This window comes from Hemicordylus capensis, chromosome 1 (genome assembly GCF_027244095.1).
Source record: "Hemicordylus capensis ecotype Gifberg chromosome 1, rHemCap1.1.pri, whole genome shotgun sequence".
NCBI classification, from domain to species: Eukaryota; Metazoa; Chordata; class Lepidosauria; order Squamata; family Cordylidae; genus Hemicordylus; species Hemicordylus capensis.
Window position 1 is genome coordinate 110,224,730 of NC_069657.1, and position 19,382 is coordinate 110,244,111.

The window sequence follows — 19,382 nt, forward strand, 5'->3', positions numbered from 1 at the left end:
TATTAGATAGTTTATTAGGATAGGTCTCAGCTGTAATGGTCAGCTATTTAACTGTCCAAACAGCCTTTCCCAAGCATAAGAGGGATATGAGGGAGGGATATGTACTTACGTTCTCTTCTCCACCAGGCTCCTTGTGATCCTTGTGATCGCGGGGGCTTGTTCCATGCTCCCCCGCACACTTCCCGCTAAACTCCTGCAAAACTCCTACGTCCTGTTTGCTATCCCTGTTCACTATGCTCTGTTCGCTATGCTCTCGGGCCTACACCTCATATGTAGAGTAGGATTCCAACTGTCACAATGGATGGGAGTCAAAGAAAAGGAATGTGGGGCCCCTCCCAGCCCTAGCTGACTCCACCCCCACTACTAAGTAAACACTGCCTTTAGGTAACCCTAAGAACTCCTAGCCCTGTGCTATCTTAACCCTAACAAGTAACACAGAGAGAGATAGAGAGACTAAGACCTTCCCCTTAGAGAGAAACAGCCCCTGCAAAACTCCCCTCTTAGTTTGTTTGAAGTGGAAAAGGCTAGATGTTTAGAAGGGCTTGCTCAGCTTCTCAGCTTCCCAGATGTGTCTGCTCTTCCCAGAGTAGGCTTCCAACTCAACCCAACTCATTTAGGTGATGTACTACTTTCTTTTTTTACAGGTCCACTGATCTTATATCTGAGCTCTTGTGTTGTTGTTGTTGCTGCACTGTACATTAGTTGGTTTGCTTCTTGCAAATTCTTGGTTGTTATTTCTGCAAGTGCAGCATTGACATCTTTTAATGCCTGAGCAAGTTGTTTGGCAACTGTTTTTTGGCTGGAAGTTGAACCCTGGTAGTTGTTTGGTTCATGTGCTCAGTTATTTTTTGCTTTAGTTTTTGTTGCTTTTTTGTTAAACGGCATTTAGGTTTTGAGGTGAAGGCAAAGGGGAGGTTGCCTGGTTTTGATTTTGAAACAGTTCAGCGACAATGACACCCTCTATTTCCAACACCTCCTCCACCTGCGCCTGAGCAACTTCTTCAGTTGGTGGTAATTCTTCTTCCATATCCTGAGCCTGTGTTGCTCTTTGTAGTTCTTCCAGCTCAACTTCTGTGAACATTTCATTTCTTGTTATGAATCTTCTCTGGTCTGCTAGCCTGTTGTTGCTGTTGTTGTTGTTGTTGTTGTTGTTGTTATTAATTCAATTTTTATACCGCCCTTCTAAAAATGGCTCAGGGTGGTTTACACAGAGAAATAATAAATAAATAAGATGGAACCCTGTCCCCAAAGAGCTCACAATCTAAAAAGAAAAATAAGATAGACACCAGCAACAGTCACTGGAGGTACTGTGCTGGGGGTGGATAGAGCCAGTTAACATATTAACTTAGAGAGCTGTGCTTTAGTTCAAGCCATTTTAAAATAATAAATGAGATCTGAAACTGCTGTTTGATCCTGATTTGTTTTAACTCACTGTGGTTCCTGAGTTCATATGTAATGTGGAACTGTAAGGTAAAGGTAAAGTTGTGCCGTCGGGTCAGTGTCGATTCCTGGTGACCACAGAGACATGCGGTTTTCTTTGGTAGAATACAGGAAGGCTTCGTGATTGCCATCTCCTGCACAGTATGAGATGATGCCTTTCAGCACCTTCCTATATCACTGTTGCCTGATATCGGTGTTTCCCATAGTCTAGGAAACATACTGGGATTCGAACCAGCAACCTCTGCTCCCTAGGCAAGTTACTTCCCCACTGTGCCATTAGTTCAAACTGGGAGGAAAAGCTTTCACTTATCTTCTTGAACACAAGAGGAAAAGAGAGAGGCACATGAGTCCATGATCCTCTGAGACAAATTCTCATAGTTTCATGTGAATCTTGCCAAAGCAAAGAAAATAACACCAAGACTAAAACATTTAAAATGTGAGGTTACATATGCAAGGCTGTTAGTGTTGCTTTGTAATAGTATTAATTTGTTTTGAAACTGTAAATTCTTAACTGAATTCCATAAAGTTGTACATAAAATAATTTCTAAAGGCCCTTTTGCAGTAACTTACATTTTAAAGTTTTCATATTTATTTTCTGGAGGATGGCTTTAGTATTGCATTAGAAGAATGTGTTACAAAATCACTAGTGCAGCAGAGGTCATTTGCTCATATTGCACTATATACTTACAAAATCTATGTTTAAGCATCAGTGAAACAGCTGGTATGCCTTTGTTCAATTTATACATAAATAGGTCAGTTTACTTTGTATTTACTGAACCAATAAAGAGGGTGACTATCCAGTTCAGTTATATTAGGAGATTCAGGTTATGAAAAAACCTATTTGTTTAAACGATTGTGTGTGACAGCATATTATCAGTAAAGGCAGCATAATGTTTTAATGCTCAAGAATACAGTTTTTGGAATTAAATAGAACTACTTTAAAATATGGTATTTGGAGTTTTCAAACACACATACTGATCTAAACCTAGAGTTGCCAACTGGGGACTTTTATAGAGTACTAGTAACTTTAAGCCCGTTAAAATAACGGGCGCTAGTAGACCTTTGGGGCCAGCTAACTCCGCCTCCTCTGGCCGAGGCCGCGGCTCCGCCGCAGCCTCGGCCATACCGCGTCCTCCTCCACCCGGCTGGGCCCATCGCCTCCTCTGGCCGAGAGTGGGGGCCCTTTTCTGATAGTACTGCCCCACTCTCCCTCCCTCCCTTCTGCCCCACACTCTTGCCTCTCTTCCCCTCCCTCCCACCCCACTCTCTTGCCCTCCCTCACCCTCCCACCCCTTTCTCTCACCCTCCCCTCCCTGTCAGCCTCCTGCCCCAGTCCCTCCTGCCCTCCCCCCGCCCCACTCCCTCTTGCCCTTCCCTTCCCCCTGCCCCTCCCCCTCTTGCCCTCCCCCCTCCCCCTCTTGCCCTTCCCCACTCCCTCTTGCCCTTCCCCCTCCCCCCTGCCCCACTCCCTCTTGCCTTTCCCCCTCCCCCCTGCCCCACTCCCTCTTGCCCTTTCCCCTCCCCCACTCCCAATTGCCCCTCCCCCTCTTGCCCCTCCCCCTGTCCCACTCCTCTTTAGCCCGTTATATTAACGGGCTCGTACTTTGGGGCTGGCTATTCCCTTCTCTCTCCTGCCCCTCCCTCCCTCCCTCCCTTCTGCCCCACACTCTTGCCTCTCTTCCCCTCCCTCCCACCCCACTCTCTTCCCCACCCTCCCCCTCCCACCCCTCTCTCTCACCCTCCCCTCCCTGTCAGCCTCCTGCCCCAGTCCCTCCTGCCCTCCCCACTCCCTCTTGCCCTTCCCTTCCCCCTCCCTTTGCCCCACTCCCTCTTGCCCTTCCTCCCCCTTTCCCCTCCCCCTCTCATCCTTTCCCCTCCTCCTGCCCCACTCCCTCTTGCCCCTCCCCCGCCCCACTCCCTCTTGCCCTTCCCTCTTCCCCCTGCCCCACTCCCTCTTGCCCTTCCCCCTCCCCCCAGCCCCCCCACACACAAAATCACATCCATAATATACCCGTACACACAAAGCGCGATACACATCAAACAACTCATTCCACCTACCCAGAAAATGACATTGAAGCCAAATATGAAATACTTGATGCAACAGCTGACTTCAGGGGCTTTATAGTGCTTCCCGGACATCCTTGGGGTTCATGAAGACACTTTATTTGCTGCCAGAGTTGGGGGGGGGAACCTGAGGAGCAGTAGCAGCAGCAGCAGCAGATAAAGGATGATGCAGGAGCGAAGAGCCGGGCGAGAGCCGGACTGGTGAGGGCAGATTAGAGGCAGCGCCGGGGAGGGAGCGGGCCGCTTCCCTGCGTGGTTGGTTTAACAGCCGTTCGGCGGCGAGCTACTGGGAGAGCGCGCAGGCGGCGAGAGCCAGAGATGCAGACGCCGACGCCAAGCCCGCCGACGGTGCAGACAACAGCACATTAACGGGCGCTAAAAGAGTGCCGCCGACGCTGTGGGCGGCCGGGCCTCTGGCCTCCCGGCCGGGCGGAGAGTGCCGCCGATGCCGACGCCAAGACTGCCGCCGACGCCTCTGGCCTCCCGGCCGGGCGGAGAATTCCGCCGCCGCCGCCAGGAGTGCCGCCCGCCGCTGCCTGTGGCCTCCCCGCGGCCACCGCCTCTGGCCTTCCCGCGGCCGGGCCGGCCATCCAGCCAACATGGCCGCCTGGTGCCCGCGGCCGTTTCTCCCTCGGCCGTTCTGGGCATGAAAGAGACACGGGTGCACACCCAGGCGCTTTATTATAGAGGTTGTTTATAAAGGACAATTGACTCTTTGGGGGACAAAATTAATTTTTTCATGTGGTATGGTGTCCAAAGTTCAGGAGAAGAGCTGGAACATTTTGTTCACCCAAAACACTTTGCTCTCATGAGCAGCTTCTCTCCCTTTGTCTCCGTTCCCTTCCAGCATCCTACTGACCATCCATCCAGTGTGGAAGTCAGAGTGGCATTTCTGCTTCAGTGGCAGGTTGCAGAGTCATGTGATTCAGGAGCACAGATAGGTAGGCCCAGCAGGTGCAGCTTGCTTCCTTAATGTGGCAGCTGTAAGAAGTTAGCAGTAAGCTAACTAACTTTACTCAGTTAGCAGATACCCCTGATACCTGAGTAAAAAGGCAGCTTTATAAAGTGGTGAATATTTTCTATTTCTCATAGGGAAAGCAACTGGCCCTATCCAACCCCATCACAACATCCCTTCAATGACTGATGCTGGTGTTACCTTTTTGGATTGTGAGCCCTTTGGGGACTGGAGAGCATCTTATTATTTATTTTTCTTTGAAAACCACTGTGAAAACTTCTGTTGAAAAGCAGTATAAAATGTTTGCAGTCATAGAGAACAGCAAGTGTGTGGGAGACCATGCATGCACTGCTGCACCAGCATACAAAGAGGCTGGCTTGGTAGCTAGCTGGCTGTCCTGTCCTTAGCCCTTGAGCCAAGAGGAAAAGTTGCTAGCCTGACTGGGGAAAGCAGACTGGGTAACCTGTAGGGGAGGAGGACAGAGGATTATGTGTGTGCTAAACTTAATCAGGAGACGATTTTTAGTTAAGAAGCAGGGACCCTGAGAACTCTGCACCTAGACACCGAACTGAGCAGACATGCAGCTCACCTGGTCATCTGTTTCACAGCTTATTTATTTGTTTGTTTGTTTGTTTATTATATTTTTATACTGCCTGATATATAAATCTCTAGGAAAACAAAATTTAAAATATTTAAAAGTCAACACAGATTAAAATACATGAGACACCAAAAAAATTGTATAAAATGGTGATTAAAACAAATTATTAAAATTGTAATTAAAAGCTTGTGAGAACAGGAGAGTCTTAAGGGTCTTCCTGAAAACAGAGAAGGAGATGCTCTTATTTCAGCAGGGAACATATTCCAAAGCCCTGGGGCAGCCACAGAGAAAACCTGGACTTGTGTCGCCACCAAACGAGCTGGAGGCAACCGTAACCAGATCTCTCCAGAAAATCATAATAGGCAGCAGAGTTCATGACAAAGGAGGCACTTTCTTAAATAGCCTGGACCCAAGCCATTAAAAGATTTATAGGTAATAACCAGCACTTTGTATTTCACCCAGAAACATATTGCCAGACTGTGCAGTTCTTTGAAAAACAGTGTTATATGATACCTCCGTATTGTCCCAGAGACCAATCTGGCTGCCGCATTCTGTACCAGTTGTAGTTTCTGTACTAGGTACAAAGGCAGCCCCATGTAGAGTGCATTACAATAGTCAAGCCTGGAGGTTACCAGCATATGTACCACTGTTTTAAGGTCATTTACCTCTAGAAATGGACATGGCTGCCATATCAGCTAAAGCTGATAAAAAGTGCTCCTGGCCACTGCCTCAACCTGAGAAACCAGGGAGAGCTTTGGGTCCATAAACACTCCCAAGCTACGTACTTGATCTTCCAGGTGGAGTGTAACCCCATCCAGAACAGGCAGATCTAAACCATCTCTTGGGTGGTTAGGGTCAGAGCTGTTGCTTCACAAAGCAAAGCGCCTGCTCTAATCCTTACCCAATAAGATCTTCTTGAGATGTGCCCAAGTAATGCAATTTTAATTTTAGAGCTGATTTCCATTTGGAAATGAAACTGTCTGATAACACTAAAGGAGCAAGACCAACCAGAAAGAAGACCAGGCTTAACCAAAATTTAATTATGCAAAACCATGCTTTTGCTTTCAGAAAGGTGACCCCTGCTTCCCTATGAAGGATGGCATTTGCTGCACCACTGGGTACCTGAAAAATAGTCCTCAGGAATTTAGTTTGTACTGTTTCAAGCTGAGAGAATTTTTCCACAGGACTGATCTGCACCCCATAAATAATTTGGGGATATATCTTGGCCTTCAACAATTTTATAGCCGCTGATATGAAAAAGGCACCCCTAGAGTAACAGAAGGACTTAATCACATTTGCCGTCAGTTCAGCACCTTGGGAAATATAATCAAGATGGGCTTTACGTGTTCTAGTTTGGTGGAATACTATGCCCAAATACTTAAAAACCTTAACCTGTTCAATACTATGCCCATTTATTGTCCATTTAAAGATTTAGGGGTGCTGTGAAAACACCATTATCTTGGTCTTAGAATAATTGATCTCTAAAGCCTCCTTCTCAGTATACTTACCTAAGGAGGTGAAAGCAGGAAACTTCTTGAGGAAACTTCTCAAAAAAGAGGGGATTGGTAAGAAGGTAGTTGTAAGGGAAAGTCAGGAGGGTCAAATCACTCCAGAAAGCATGGAACTTATTTAAAATCACAGTATTAGAAGCACAGTTAGAATGTATATCAAGAAGGAGGAAAGGTACCACCAAGTTCAGGAGGATGCCAGTGTGGCTAGCAAGTAGAGTGAGGGAAGCTATAAAAGGGAAGAAGACTTCCTTCAGAAGGAAGCCTCATAAGGAAGGTGCTCCAGGCCCCTGATCATTTTGGTTGCCCTCTTCTGCACCTTTTCCAGTTCTACAATATCCTTCTTAAGATACAGTGACCAAAGCTATATGCAGTAATCCAGATGTGGCCACACCAACTGATTGAAACTGATCCAATCTAATACTGCAAGAGGGATTGCTGGACACCACCTTCATAGACTCTGCAGAAACAGTGGAGTCCAAGTCGACCCGAATGCAAGCGATTTTGTCTGCAAAGAACCCATTAAAAGCATCACAGCAGAACAAAGTCCCCGGGATTGGTTTGAATTGGAAGGAGCCTGAATCAAACTCCTTACACTCCAGGACGGCAATGCTGGACGCGAACCTGCAGAAGCAATGCACGCAGATCAGAATTGGTTATTTGCCGCATGCATCGCCTCCACGTAAACTTTCAAATGGGCTCTATGCTGTGCCCTGTCACATTCAAGCTGAGTTCTCCTCCACTTGTGCTCCAATCGCCTACCTTGCTGTTTCAGACCCTGCAACTCCTCTGTACACCAAGAGGCCACTTTTAAAGCAGATCGGAAGGGACGCTTAGGAGCGATTGTGTCTACAGCCCTGGTGAGTTCCCTATTCTAGGTTCCCACCAGGGCATCGACAGAATCACTGGCAGGACCAACATCAAAACCCTCCAAGGCTTTTTGGAATCCTGCTGGATCCAGCAGCCGTCTCAGGCTTGTGAAAGAAACTTGTGCCAATGATGTTACTGCAGCACAGGCACTGTGGCTGGCAGTGGATTTTGGGTCAGTGTTGTTGTGTGTGTTTTTGGCCATCTTTGGACTGTTGTTTGGCAAAATGTGGTGTTCTTTGTTGGGAGGGACTGTGTGTGCTGCTTCTGTTCTGCAGAGTTGTTTTTCAAGGCAGGGTTGCAAAATCCCCACCTTGCTGGTTTGTCCGGGAGAGTAGCAGCAGCAACAGCGAGCTTCAGGATAAATGGAAAGGGTGTCTGGCAGGCAATGTGTCAGGGAAAGACCTTCCCATGTCAGGAAGGAGGCAGCATGCCAGGAAATGGGCTTCCGATGCCCATACATTTCAGTTCAAGGAGCCCACTGAGAGATTCTTCTGTGCAGGTGTGCTGTGTAAATGGGATACAAAACCAGAATTGGAAAGGGGATCAAGGGGGGGTTGCTTGGGTGGCATCTTTCATTTTTTAGGGCTGCTGCTGCCCTTTTGCTTGGGGCTCCTCTGCATCAAAATTCAGCAAAATGCAGCAAAATTCATCCCCGTGTTCTGCAGAAGCATTGAGCCAGCGCCGAGGTGTCGCTTTGGAGGGGCAAGGCTGGAGGAATCAGAAGGAATGAAGGCAAAGGAAGGAATGAGACAAAGAGAGTGGAGGTTCCTAGAGAGGCTTGGGAGGAGCTGTGCACTGAAAGATTCTCCTCCCATCCCCCCAAATCCCAGTCTCCAGGAGACTGCTTTTGCAGCATCAGCCCCATCCAGGGACATAGTGAGTGAAAGTGTATGTAGGGTGCATTGCATCAGGGAAGACAATGCAAGGGAGGTGAATGGGGCTAAGAAGTGCCATGGGAGTTGAAGCAGGAGCAAGAGCATGTGCAGAAATGATGGCCCCCCACTTGACTTGTGTCCCGTATTGGAGCAACTGAATGTTGGCAACCCTGCACCCAAACTACAAAAGGAATGGGCAAGCGGGCAATTTTTAATTATTATTTTCAACCAACACCCCGCCCCAGGATCTTATGGGGGTTTGGGGAGGGTTGAATTTTATTTTATTTTAATCACCCACTTGCCCATTTCTTTTGTGGGTTGGGTAGTAGGTAGCACCCATCATGCCCTACCACCCATTTCAGTGTCTGTATGAGCTACCCATGGGGAAGAATGGGGTGATTCGAGATCCCCATTATTCCCTATGGCTGGTCTTATTGTAGCAAGCAAGACATGTCCCCTTAGCTAAGCAGGGTCTGTTCTGGTTGCATATGAATGGGAGACTTGATGTGTGAGCACTGTAAGAGATTCCCCTCAGGGGATGGAGCCACTCTGGGAAGAGCAGAAGGTTCCAAGTTCCCTCCCTGGCAGCATAGATAGGGCTGAGAGAGATTCCTGCCTGCAACCGTGAAGAAGCCGCTGCCAGTCTGTGAAGACAATACTGGGCTAGATAGACCAATGGTCTGACTCAGTATATGGCAGCTTCCTATGTTCCTATTGTGTGTGGGGTTATGCAATTCTTTAATTCGATTTGTCAGACCGGCTGGCAATGGCTGCCTGGTTTGACAAATCAATTCTAATTTTTGTGATCCAAGGTTGAATCAAGTCACAAATCCTATTTGTGCACACCCCTACCGACCAGTTTTATAGAGTGTATCCTGGGAGCGAGGAGATTGGGGGAGGAATGTACATCATGAAGTTTAAAATCTCAATTCCCTATACTATAAAGAGGAGAGTGAAAAGATCCTTTTGTCTTTTGGACTCCCCTGACCAATCCATACACCAGGTGGGAGGGACATAGAGAGCAGTTGCTGGGAAATCTGGGAACAAGAAGGGCGGTCTTTTTTTTAGAGAAGTGGGTGCGGAAAGGCTTAGTGAGGGGCAATGAAGTTTTGCTCCCTCATGGTCGAAGCTAGCATGGAGGTTTCTCTCATGGAATAACTCTGTAGAACCTTAAAAGAAAGGATTGCAGAAATCTTGATTCTCCTCAGGAACTGGGTGAGTTCAAGGAAAAGGGAATTCAGCATAGGGAACAGTTTGTTAGTCAGATTTTGCATTCGAATTTCTGCTGCTTTGTGTGCATGTTCTTTCATATTCCTGATACTGGTCTATTATGGTTTACCTGTAATGTAATTAAAATAAGAAACACTAGCCTACGCCCATCCTACCTATGGCGTTGAAAAAGATTCTATAAACATTTAAGTGTGCCTAAAGACAACCTGTTTTTGTAACTTACTAAGTATTTTTAACTGTATATAAAAGCTGAGAAAGCCTCAGATGGAAACAGTCTGTAGTAACTAAATAAAACTGTTTTGTTCTTTGCTTTTTACAAGCCTTTCCGAGTTGGTTTTTTAACTCAGGAAAAGGCAGGGAGAGGATTCCTCTGGTGCAATCACGTCCTCAAACGGTAAGAACCTATCAGTTTTCTCACCATGTGCAGGTTTGCATGTGGAAGATTTTTGTACTTTCCCAAGAGCAAAATAAAGAGGATTCTCCCTGGGATTCCACCCCAAGCCCAGGGAGGTTCAAGCTCTGTTGATAAGAGGGGTGGTGTTGGCAGCATTTTGAGCCTACCAGTAATACAGGATAGTTTTAGGAGAAGCCCAGCCAAGCAGTTCAGCAGGGATGATTCAGCATTTCTTTTCCCTCACTTGAGCTTGCTCTGAGACAAAGTCTTTAATCTTCTACATATGGCATATTAAAATGCCGGTTTTTTCCCAAAAGAAAAAAAAGTGGAAGACACAGCATTGTTTTTTCAGATAGCAGAAATTGAGTCAACATGATAGCTAGAATTTCAGATTCAACAGCACTGTACCAAAATGAAGCTGCAGACCAAAGTGGTCTTGTTGAAGCAATATGTTTAAGGCTGTAGTCCTGCACACACTTAATTAGACTCACTTCTTAGTAAATATGTATAGGATTGGACTCTTAAGTGATTAGAATTAAATTAGATTAGATTAGAATTAATTAGAATTAATAAAAATACTATATATACATGTGAATATTAGGTTGAGATTTGCCGCCAAAGATTGCTGTGTAAATTCAATAAGGATATTCACACGTGCAGCATAACCCAGGTTAGCCTGGGTTAGGCTGTGCATGTGAAGTACCCAGAATCCCTGCAAATCCCAGTGCTGCCCACCTTCCTGACCCAGCTTTTTACCACAGACTGGGTTAAGGGTGTGAGCACATCCTTAACCCTGGTGCTGGGATCGTTTGACTGCTGGGACTGCTTGCAGCCTGAGCAGACACAAAGGCGGGTGCTTCCCCCAGCACACCTCACTTGTTATTCGGTGCATTGTGCAATATGTGGAGGCTGGGATGATGAGCCTTGGGAAATCATGTTACATGATTTCATGCAACAGCACAGATTGTGTGGGAGCGCAGTCCACACTTCCCACCAACACTGAAGGATCGTCTGGGGGAAAGGTAAGTTTAATGCGCCCTTCCCCCTGCCCACCCTACCTCACCATCTCCCTGTTGTGTGAAAACCCTTAATATGTGAAAAACAGCCCCTGCCATTTGGGCCTCCCATGAGCAGATTTCCATTTTCCAAATCTCATTGCTCTGTCTACACTATTCCTGCCATCAGCAAAACCATCCAATCACTTAGTCTGTGTAAGATTTTTCCTCAGCTTTTTTTTTTTTGCAGGGGGTGGGGAGGAACTAAATTCCTCAGCCCTCATATGTCTCTTGATTTTCAGGCATCTGTCTCCACCAGTGTTCCCTCTAAGGCGTGTGCATGTGCACATGCTCACAAGCTTTTTGATGTCCTCTCTGTCAATTTAAATCAGAAGGTTAAATCAGAAAGTCCCACTCTGAATATACCTGCACACACACTGCCTTGATCCTGCCGCCCAGAGCAAAACACATTCCACACACACATAAAAAAATTAGAGAGAACACTCGTCTCCACCACCCATCCTGCTTTCAGATTACTGCTTCTCAGTTCCCTCTCGATTGTTTCTCGTTAGTTCAAATATCCTGGCTATGAACATTCATTAAATTCAGCTTTTTAGCTCTGTGTCTTTGTCCTTATAGGGGCTTACTTCCCACCGTATACATAACAGTTCTCCTAGACACCATGAAAAGAGTTTCCCCCTCTGAAACTGACCTTTTCCTTCCCTTGCAGAACTCCAACATCCTGTGAAATGTTCTTTTCAGCAGCAATTACAATTTTTGCTAACATTCTGTGATAAAGTAGCAGCTGCGCCAATGAATGCAAGTTTGTAGGCTACAGGCAGAAAACAGCCAGTTTTTAACCTTATATGTGAGGTTTCCAGACCATTCCTATCCATCTTTACATGTAATCCTAGTTAGGCTTACTTGAAGTAGGTGCTTTGCTGCCTTCTTAGTTTCTACTAGGTTATTAGTTGTTATTAATGATTCTTAGTTTCTGCTATTCCATTAACAAAACAACACTTCATCATCTTAGTGTTTCTGATGATCTTAGTGTCTTGCCCCTACTGAAAGATGAATGTAACTCTCTTGAAATTTTTACTTCTGCCACTCTTTCACATCCCACCCTTCCTGTCTTGTCAGTGAGTCTCACAGTGTTGGCAGTCTTTTATTTACCAACTCTTTTCTTCCCCCCCTCCTCTTTCTTAATTGTTTTGTTCCTTTGTTTTCTGTTCTCATATTTCCATTTCCCCTCCGCCTTCATTTTCTCAAATTCTCTGCAGTCTCCTTATACTTAGATTCAGTTTGTATGTATACCTTTTAAAAATTGAGTGGATGTTAATTGCTTTACACCCTAGTCCTAAATATTTACAACTGCATCCCTTCCAGCAGCACCATTATTGCATTCCTACAGTGCCAGAATACAGTCATGCTTGTAAAGTTTCACTAATGTGCTATTTAATATGCCATGTGCTACACACTTAGAATCAGACAGTTGGAGAATATCAGTTAAAGAGCAACAAGTTTGAAATACTTGAGGATGATCACCCCAGATTTTCTTTTTCCTCAAGTTTTTCCCTTTGTGGTTTGATTCAAATTATAGAACATAGTTGAATAACTTTATCAGTCAAGAATGTTGAGAGTCAAAAAATGTTGATTCCTAGGATTCCAGAAGAAACACTGAAACTATCCCTCACTTATCTAACCATCATTCCTGATAATTTCACTTCTCACCTCTACAGCATTGTTCTTCATTGCATTTTGGGATGCCTTCTGTAGTCTGTGGCATTTTATCAGAATATCTGCTTGTCAGAAGATGCTCCCATTAAGAACATACAATTGTCATGCTGCATCAGACGAGTTGTCCATCTAGCACAGCATTTTTTTTACTGACAAGAGGAAATCTCAGAGAAATGTGGTCCTCTGTCATTGATATGCTGGGTCAGGATTTCCCAGGGTCTGAACTATCCCTGTCACCTATGTTGTGTCCAATTATGCATGTAAAGCTCGCCACAGTTTGCATAACTCTTTCTGATTTGTTTCAGCCTGTTGCAATTTTTTCCTCAAATTATACTGTGAAAAATAGTGACAATTTTAATTAAAGAAGCATAGTGCATGTAAATGGAAATGCCAATCTGATGCTGATAGTTCGCCCTCACTTGAAGAAACCCTCCCTGGACCCTTAAGGCCCTCGACAACTATAGACTAATCTCCAACCTCCCTTTTTTGCAAAGATGTTAGAGAGGGTTGTATGTGCCCAGCTCGAGAGGGTCTTGGAAGAAACTAGCTATCTTCTTATCAGTCGGGTTTCAGGCCTCGGCATAGCACAGAGACAGCACTGGTCGCTCTGGAAGATTACCTTCTTCGTGACCTTGATGAGGTAGAGTCCCTCTCTTGGTCCTTTTAGATCTCTCAGCGGCTTTTGACACTATCGATCATGCTATCCTTCTCGACCGCCTGCATAGGTTGGGTATCGAGGGCACTGTCTTACAGTGGTTCCGTTCTTACCTTAGCAGCGTGTCCAGTCGGTATGCATTGAGGACAGGTGCTCTGACCCATGGCCACTCCTTTATGGAGTTCCCCAGGTTCAGTTCTTGCCCCTGTCCTTTTTAACATCTATATGAAGCCACTGGGTCAGGTCACTTCCCAGTTTGGGGTGAGATTTCATCAATACGCTGATGATACTCAGCTGTATATTGCCATCCCAGACCATTTTGGGGATGCTGTTTCTGTGCTTACTCGATGCCTGGAAGCTGTTAAGATCTGGATGAATCAAAACAAGTTCAGAATGAATCCCACTAAGACTGAACTACTTTTATTCAGCCCTCATGCCGGCCAACAGCTGGATGTGAACCTTGTTTTAGATGGGATGTTGCTGCCCCCAAAGGAGCTTGTTCGTGATTTGGGGGTCCTTTTGGACTTTCACCTCCTGCTTGAACAGCAGGTGGAGGCTGCGGCCAGAAGTGCTTTTGCCCAGCTTCATCTGGTTCGCCAATTACGCCCTTATTGTGACCGGCAGGCATTAATGACAGTGACCCATGCCCTTGTTATCTCCCGCTTAGATTATTGTAACGCTTTCTATCTAGGGTTACCTTTGAGGACGATCGGGAACCTACAACGGGTCAAGAATGCTGTGGCTCGCCTCCTCATGGGTGCCAGAGAATATGACAGGGTAACACTTCTCCTGCAGTCATTACACAGATTGCCTATTCGCTTCCAAGTTCAACTTAAGGTCCTGGTTCTGACCTTCAGAGCCTTGCGGGGCTTGGCGCCTGTCTACCTACAGACCCGCCTCTCCCATCCAGTTACATCCCGTCCAGTTAGATCATCTGAGATGGCCCTCTTGTCAGTCCCTGATTTCCGAGAGGTTCAGGGCTCTTGGACCCTCGAAAGGGCCTTTTTGGTTGCTGCCCCACTTCTTTGGAACTCTTTTCCCCTCCAGATTTGTTTAGCCCCTTCCTAACTGATCTTCAAATCTGTATTGAAGTCTTTTCTTTTTCGCCAGGCTTTTGCCCTGTAGTTTACCTATTTGTTTTTTGTTAGTTACTTTAGTTTTTAATTTACAATGTAATTTTTAATGTTGCCTTGTTTGCATGTTTTTGTGCACGGCCCAGAGTCTTTGGAGTGGGTGGTATATTAAATGTTTCTAATAAATAAATACATAAATAAATTCTGCTCCTTATGAAAAGTCTCATACAGCAACAAACAAAACATACAACACATATGTTTTCCATATAAACCTCGATCAAGTAAAAAAGACAGACACTGATGACGTGGTCAGCATGCTGATGGCATCTCTAGATCACGGCATAAATATGGTCAGGAGCAGCAAACCGGGAAGTGGAATAAAGTAAAACCAATATCACAGAAAATATTCCAGAAAGGTAATGAGCACCTACCATTTACCATCCTCTGTGATATTCTTGCCAGGTAGGAGTTAAATGGATTAACAAAGATCACCCTCTTGGTGCAGCTGTAACTTTGATGTTTCATGGTTAGCATGGTTATTGTTTGATGAAAGCGGAAGTAGAATTAATATGGGTACAAATTTCCTGTCACACTTTAAATATACGTTTCTTTCTTTATTAATTTCTTGATTATGAATGATTTCTTACATTACTGTGACAGTTTGGGAGCTGTTGCAGTGCCACTCCTTTCTGCGCTGCCAGGGTAAAGTAAGAAGTCCCAGATCATATGGGAGAATTTAAGTTCTTCCCCATGCCAGACTCAGTCATTGGGAAAATGGGTTAATGCTGGCATAATGAGGAGCCACAGCATGGGGTCCTTCCATATGGTCTGGGGCTTCTTGTGTTACTATAGTGGTAAAGGAAGGAATGGTGCTGCAGCAACTTTCACACGGCCATGGTAATATGAGTAGCAAACCTCAGACCATCTCAAATCTACTAAGTGAGAAGCTACTAACATCTAGAGGTATGTGAGGTACTGTGACATTTCCAAGAAGGAAAGGTTGAAGATTGGGTGGTAGCTGCTAGGACTTTAATAAGTTGTCTAATAATAAACTCTTCTCACCAAAGCAATGCTCCAGGTACTGAGGTTTTGTGTCATGAGGATTTCATCAACCTCATGACACAATTCTATAGGAAAAAGCATAGAGTATTTGTTGAGTATTTTTCTGTGTAGTGATGGCTTCATCAGATAAGCAGTTGTAAAGGTCATTCCACTACCATAACAAAGGAGGGCAGGTGCAGGGGGAAGGCAGGGATGAAACCTATCTCTCCCCGCCCCCCGCCCCCCCCCCCGATGATCCGTATCCTCTTCTTTAGTGCATGGGTGCGCACCCATACAATCTGTGCTGCTTGGAGCAGCGCAGATCTCTGGTGGCCAGTAAAATGAGTCACGGTCTCCAAGAATCCCAAGGTGCACGACCCACATAGTGCAGCACATTTTGGGATTCCCACTCAAGCTGGGTGCTCTTGTGTTTATGCAGCTCAAGCATACACATGACCCTGGACCTGGGGTAAAGAGCATACTTGTGCCCTTTAACCCAGGTAGAAGCCCAGATTTTAAAAACCTCAGGCTACCAGGAGAGGTAGCATCAGGATCATGTGCAATTTTGGCACTTCACATGAGCAGCCCTACCCAGGTAGGACTGCCCAAGCATGGGTAGGGCTGCTTGTGTGAATAGCCTTGCAGTTTGTTTTCAGGATCCTCTGTTGCCCATCTAAAGTCTATCCTACAGTTATTGTAAATTATAGCCACACGTAATTACTGTTCAGCAATTCACATGTTCTTTTTCCTACCAAATACCACTGTTTGAGTTACACTTTTTGTTAACTTAAATATCCAACCCTATGATGTTACCAAAATGCACTATAGTATTTAGTGCTTCCTATTAAAATAGGATTGTGTTAACATAAAACAAAGCTACAATAAGGAAATGATACTGAAATGGCATGTGGCTTAGCTCCTTCTGATCAAAATTTCTCTTCAGCAGTGCCATAGCCATGGGCTGTTTCCGCTTGGTCTGCATCATCATCAGAACTAAAAATAACATTCCCATAGTTTTATTGGCAAAGTTGTTATAGCTGCTTTTTAATTCTCTTTAAAAATGAATGGAGAGTAAGGCAACATAAATATTAAATGTGGACAGAAAATTCATTAACTACCTACTAGGAGCTTCCTTGTGTTCAAATATTGCTAGTTAATATTAACTTATATTAGTCTTAGATATTTATCTTTACAATGTTCTTCCATTTTACTTTATTTTTCTGTTTGGGTTTTATATTTAGCAAATTTCTATAATGCCTGACATGTGCATCCCTCGGTGGTGTAAATAAATTAAAATACAACAAATATAAAAACAGGATAAAATGATTAACACAATTATGATATAAAACCAATTAAAATTAATTAAAGCCTGATAAAACAGGTGCATCTTAAGGGTCTCTTTAAAAACAGCCTGATATGGAGAAACGCTGATTTTAACATGGAGTGCAATCCACAGCCCTGGGGCAGCCACAGAGAAGGCCCAGTCCCAATTAGCTACCAAATGATCCGGTGGTAGCCTTAACCAGACCTCCCCAGATGATCTTAATAGGAGGGAGGTTTCATGACAAAGGAGGTGCTCTCTTAAATACCCCGGACCCAAGCCATTAAGAGTTTTATAGATAATACACTTTGTATTTAATTTGGAAACATATCGGCAGCCATTGTGGTTCTTTTAAGATTGGTGTTCTATGGTTTCTTCAGGTTATCCCAGATAGCAGTCTGGCTGCTGCATTCTGCACTAACTGTAGTTTCCGGACTATGTACAAAGACAGCCCCACGCAGAGTGCATTACAGTAGTCAAGCCTGGAGCTTACCAGCAGATGTACCACTGTTATAAGGTCATTTTCCTCCAGAAATGGGTGTAACAGACGTATCAGCTGAAGCTGATAAAAAGCACCCATTGCCTCAGCCTGAGAAACCCGAGAGCATTTAGGATCCAGGAGTACTCTTAAGCTACATACTTGTTCTTTCTGGGGGAGTGTAACTCCATCCAGAGGCAGATCTAAACAATCTCTCTAGTTCTGACCCTTCTGACCCCCCACAGTCAGTACCTCTGTCTTATTTGGCTTCAATTTCAGTTTGTTATTCCTCATCCAGTCCATTACCATCTCCAGGCAGGCATTTAGGGAAGTTATGCCATTATCTGATGAAGCTGATATGGGGAAATAGGTGTCATCTGCATATTGAGAATACCCTGCATCAAATATCCTGATGATCTCTCCTAGCGGTTTCATGTAGATGTTAAAAAGCATTGAGACAGTATGAAGCCTTGTGGAACTCCATAAATTAATTCATGCTTCACAGAGCAACAGTCTCCAAGTGACATTATCTAGAATCTGCCAGAGAGATAGGAACAGAACTACTATAAAGTATTGCCACCCAATACCAGCTCCCTCAGCCGGCCCAGAAAGATAGGAACATAGGAAGCTGCCATATACTGAGTCAGAACATTGGTCCATCTACCCCAGTATTGTCTTCACAGACTGGCAGCAGCTTCTCTAAGGTTGCAGGAATCTCTCTCAGCCCTATCTTGGAGATGCTTCCAGGGAGGGAACTTGAAACCTTCTGCTCTTCCCAGAGCGGCTCCATCCCCTGAAGTGAATCTCTTACAGTCCTCACACATCAAGTCTCCCTTTCATATGCAACCAGGGAGGACCCTGCTTAGCTAAAGGGACAAGTCATGCTTGCTACCACAAGACCAGCTCTCCTAAGATACCATAGTTGATGTTATCGAAAGGCACCAAGAGCAGTGTTCCCTCTAACAGGGATTCCCAGATGTTGTTGACTACAACTCCCATAATTCCCAAACAAAAGCCATTGCAGCTGGGGATTCTCAGAGTTGCAGTCAACAACATCTGGGAATCCCTTTTAGAAGGACGCTGACTGAGAGATCCAAAAGGATCAACAGAGTCATGCTCCCTTAGTCAATACCCACTTGGAGATCATCCATCAGGCCAACCAAAGCAGTCTAAACCCCATAGCCCGCCTGAAAGCCAGTTTGAAATGGGTCTGGATAATCTTTTTTCTCACATACTGCCTGGAGCTGAGAGGTCACCACCCTTGCAATCCCCTTGCCCAAGCATGGAACATTGGAGACAGGTCTATAATTGGCTAACTCTGAGGTAACCAGTGCAGGTTTCTTCAAGTAAGGTCTAATAATAGCCTCCTTAAGGCAAGGAGGCATCCTGCCCTCCTTTAGAGAAGCATTTGTAGTATGTACCAGAACCTCTCTGATAGTACTATTGGCATATAAAATGAGCCAAGTTGGGCAAGGGTCAAGAGAACAGGTGACAGGACATACAGTCCGAAGCAGCTTGTCCAAATCTTCAGGAGTCACAAACTGAAAGTGATCCAGTCTGATCCCATAAGAGGAGTTGCTGGTCACCTCCCTAGTAAACTCTGCATTCTTCCTAGTAAATTCTGAAGTGGAATCCACTTTGGCCCAAATATGAGAGATTTTATACACAAAAAAGTCATTAAAAACATTACAGCAGGTGATCGAAGGTTCTAGATTCGAGTTCAAGGATGAGGGGGGCACATACTAGTCCTCTCACAACCCTAGGCAACTCCATTGTACATTAACATGTGAAAACAATGCATGCAGAACCACCCGCACTGCCAGAGCATGTGTTCTAATCAGATATGTGCCAAGTCTGATGTTCCAGCTTATGCTGGGTTCTCTTAAAATGCAAATCTTCATCTTATAAGCTTCATAATATATCATTCTGGCATAGTATGTCCTAAAAGCATAGCATTCATAGGAAATATATTTTTGTTTCCTATATTTTTTATTAAAGTATGGATTAAGGGTGACTTTGGACATGGCGCATAGCTTAAGTATGAATGACTCAGACTTCCTTTCACCATGCTTTTTTCAAGCTCTTTTGCTTCACATTCAGAGTCACCCATCATAGGCCAAAGTGTAAATGTAATCACAAACCTGCTAG

At 44.9% G+C, this 19,382-nt stretch overlaps 1 protein-coding gene and 1 long non-coding RNA gene across 4 annotated transcripts in view; one reads left to right on the forward strand and one right to left on the reverse strand.

Annotated features, from left to right (window-relative positions):
- Positions 1-226, reverse strand: part of LOC128339339 (uncharacterized) — a 36,062-nt gene extending 35,836 nt beyond the window's left edge. The window contains exon 1 of the long non-coding RNA XR_008313004.1: positions 110-226. This is a non-coding gene — a long non-coding RNA (uncharacterized LOC128339339). The remainder of the gene's footprint in view (positions 1-109) is intronic.
- Positions 1-19,382, forward strand: part of ELP4 (elongator acetyltransferase complex subunit 4) — a 283,969-nt gene that overhangs the window by 158,356 nt on the left and 106,231 nt on the right. The window lies entirely within an intron of this gene.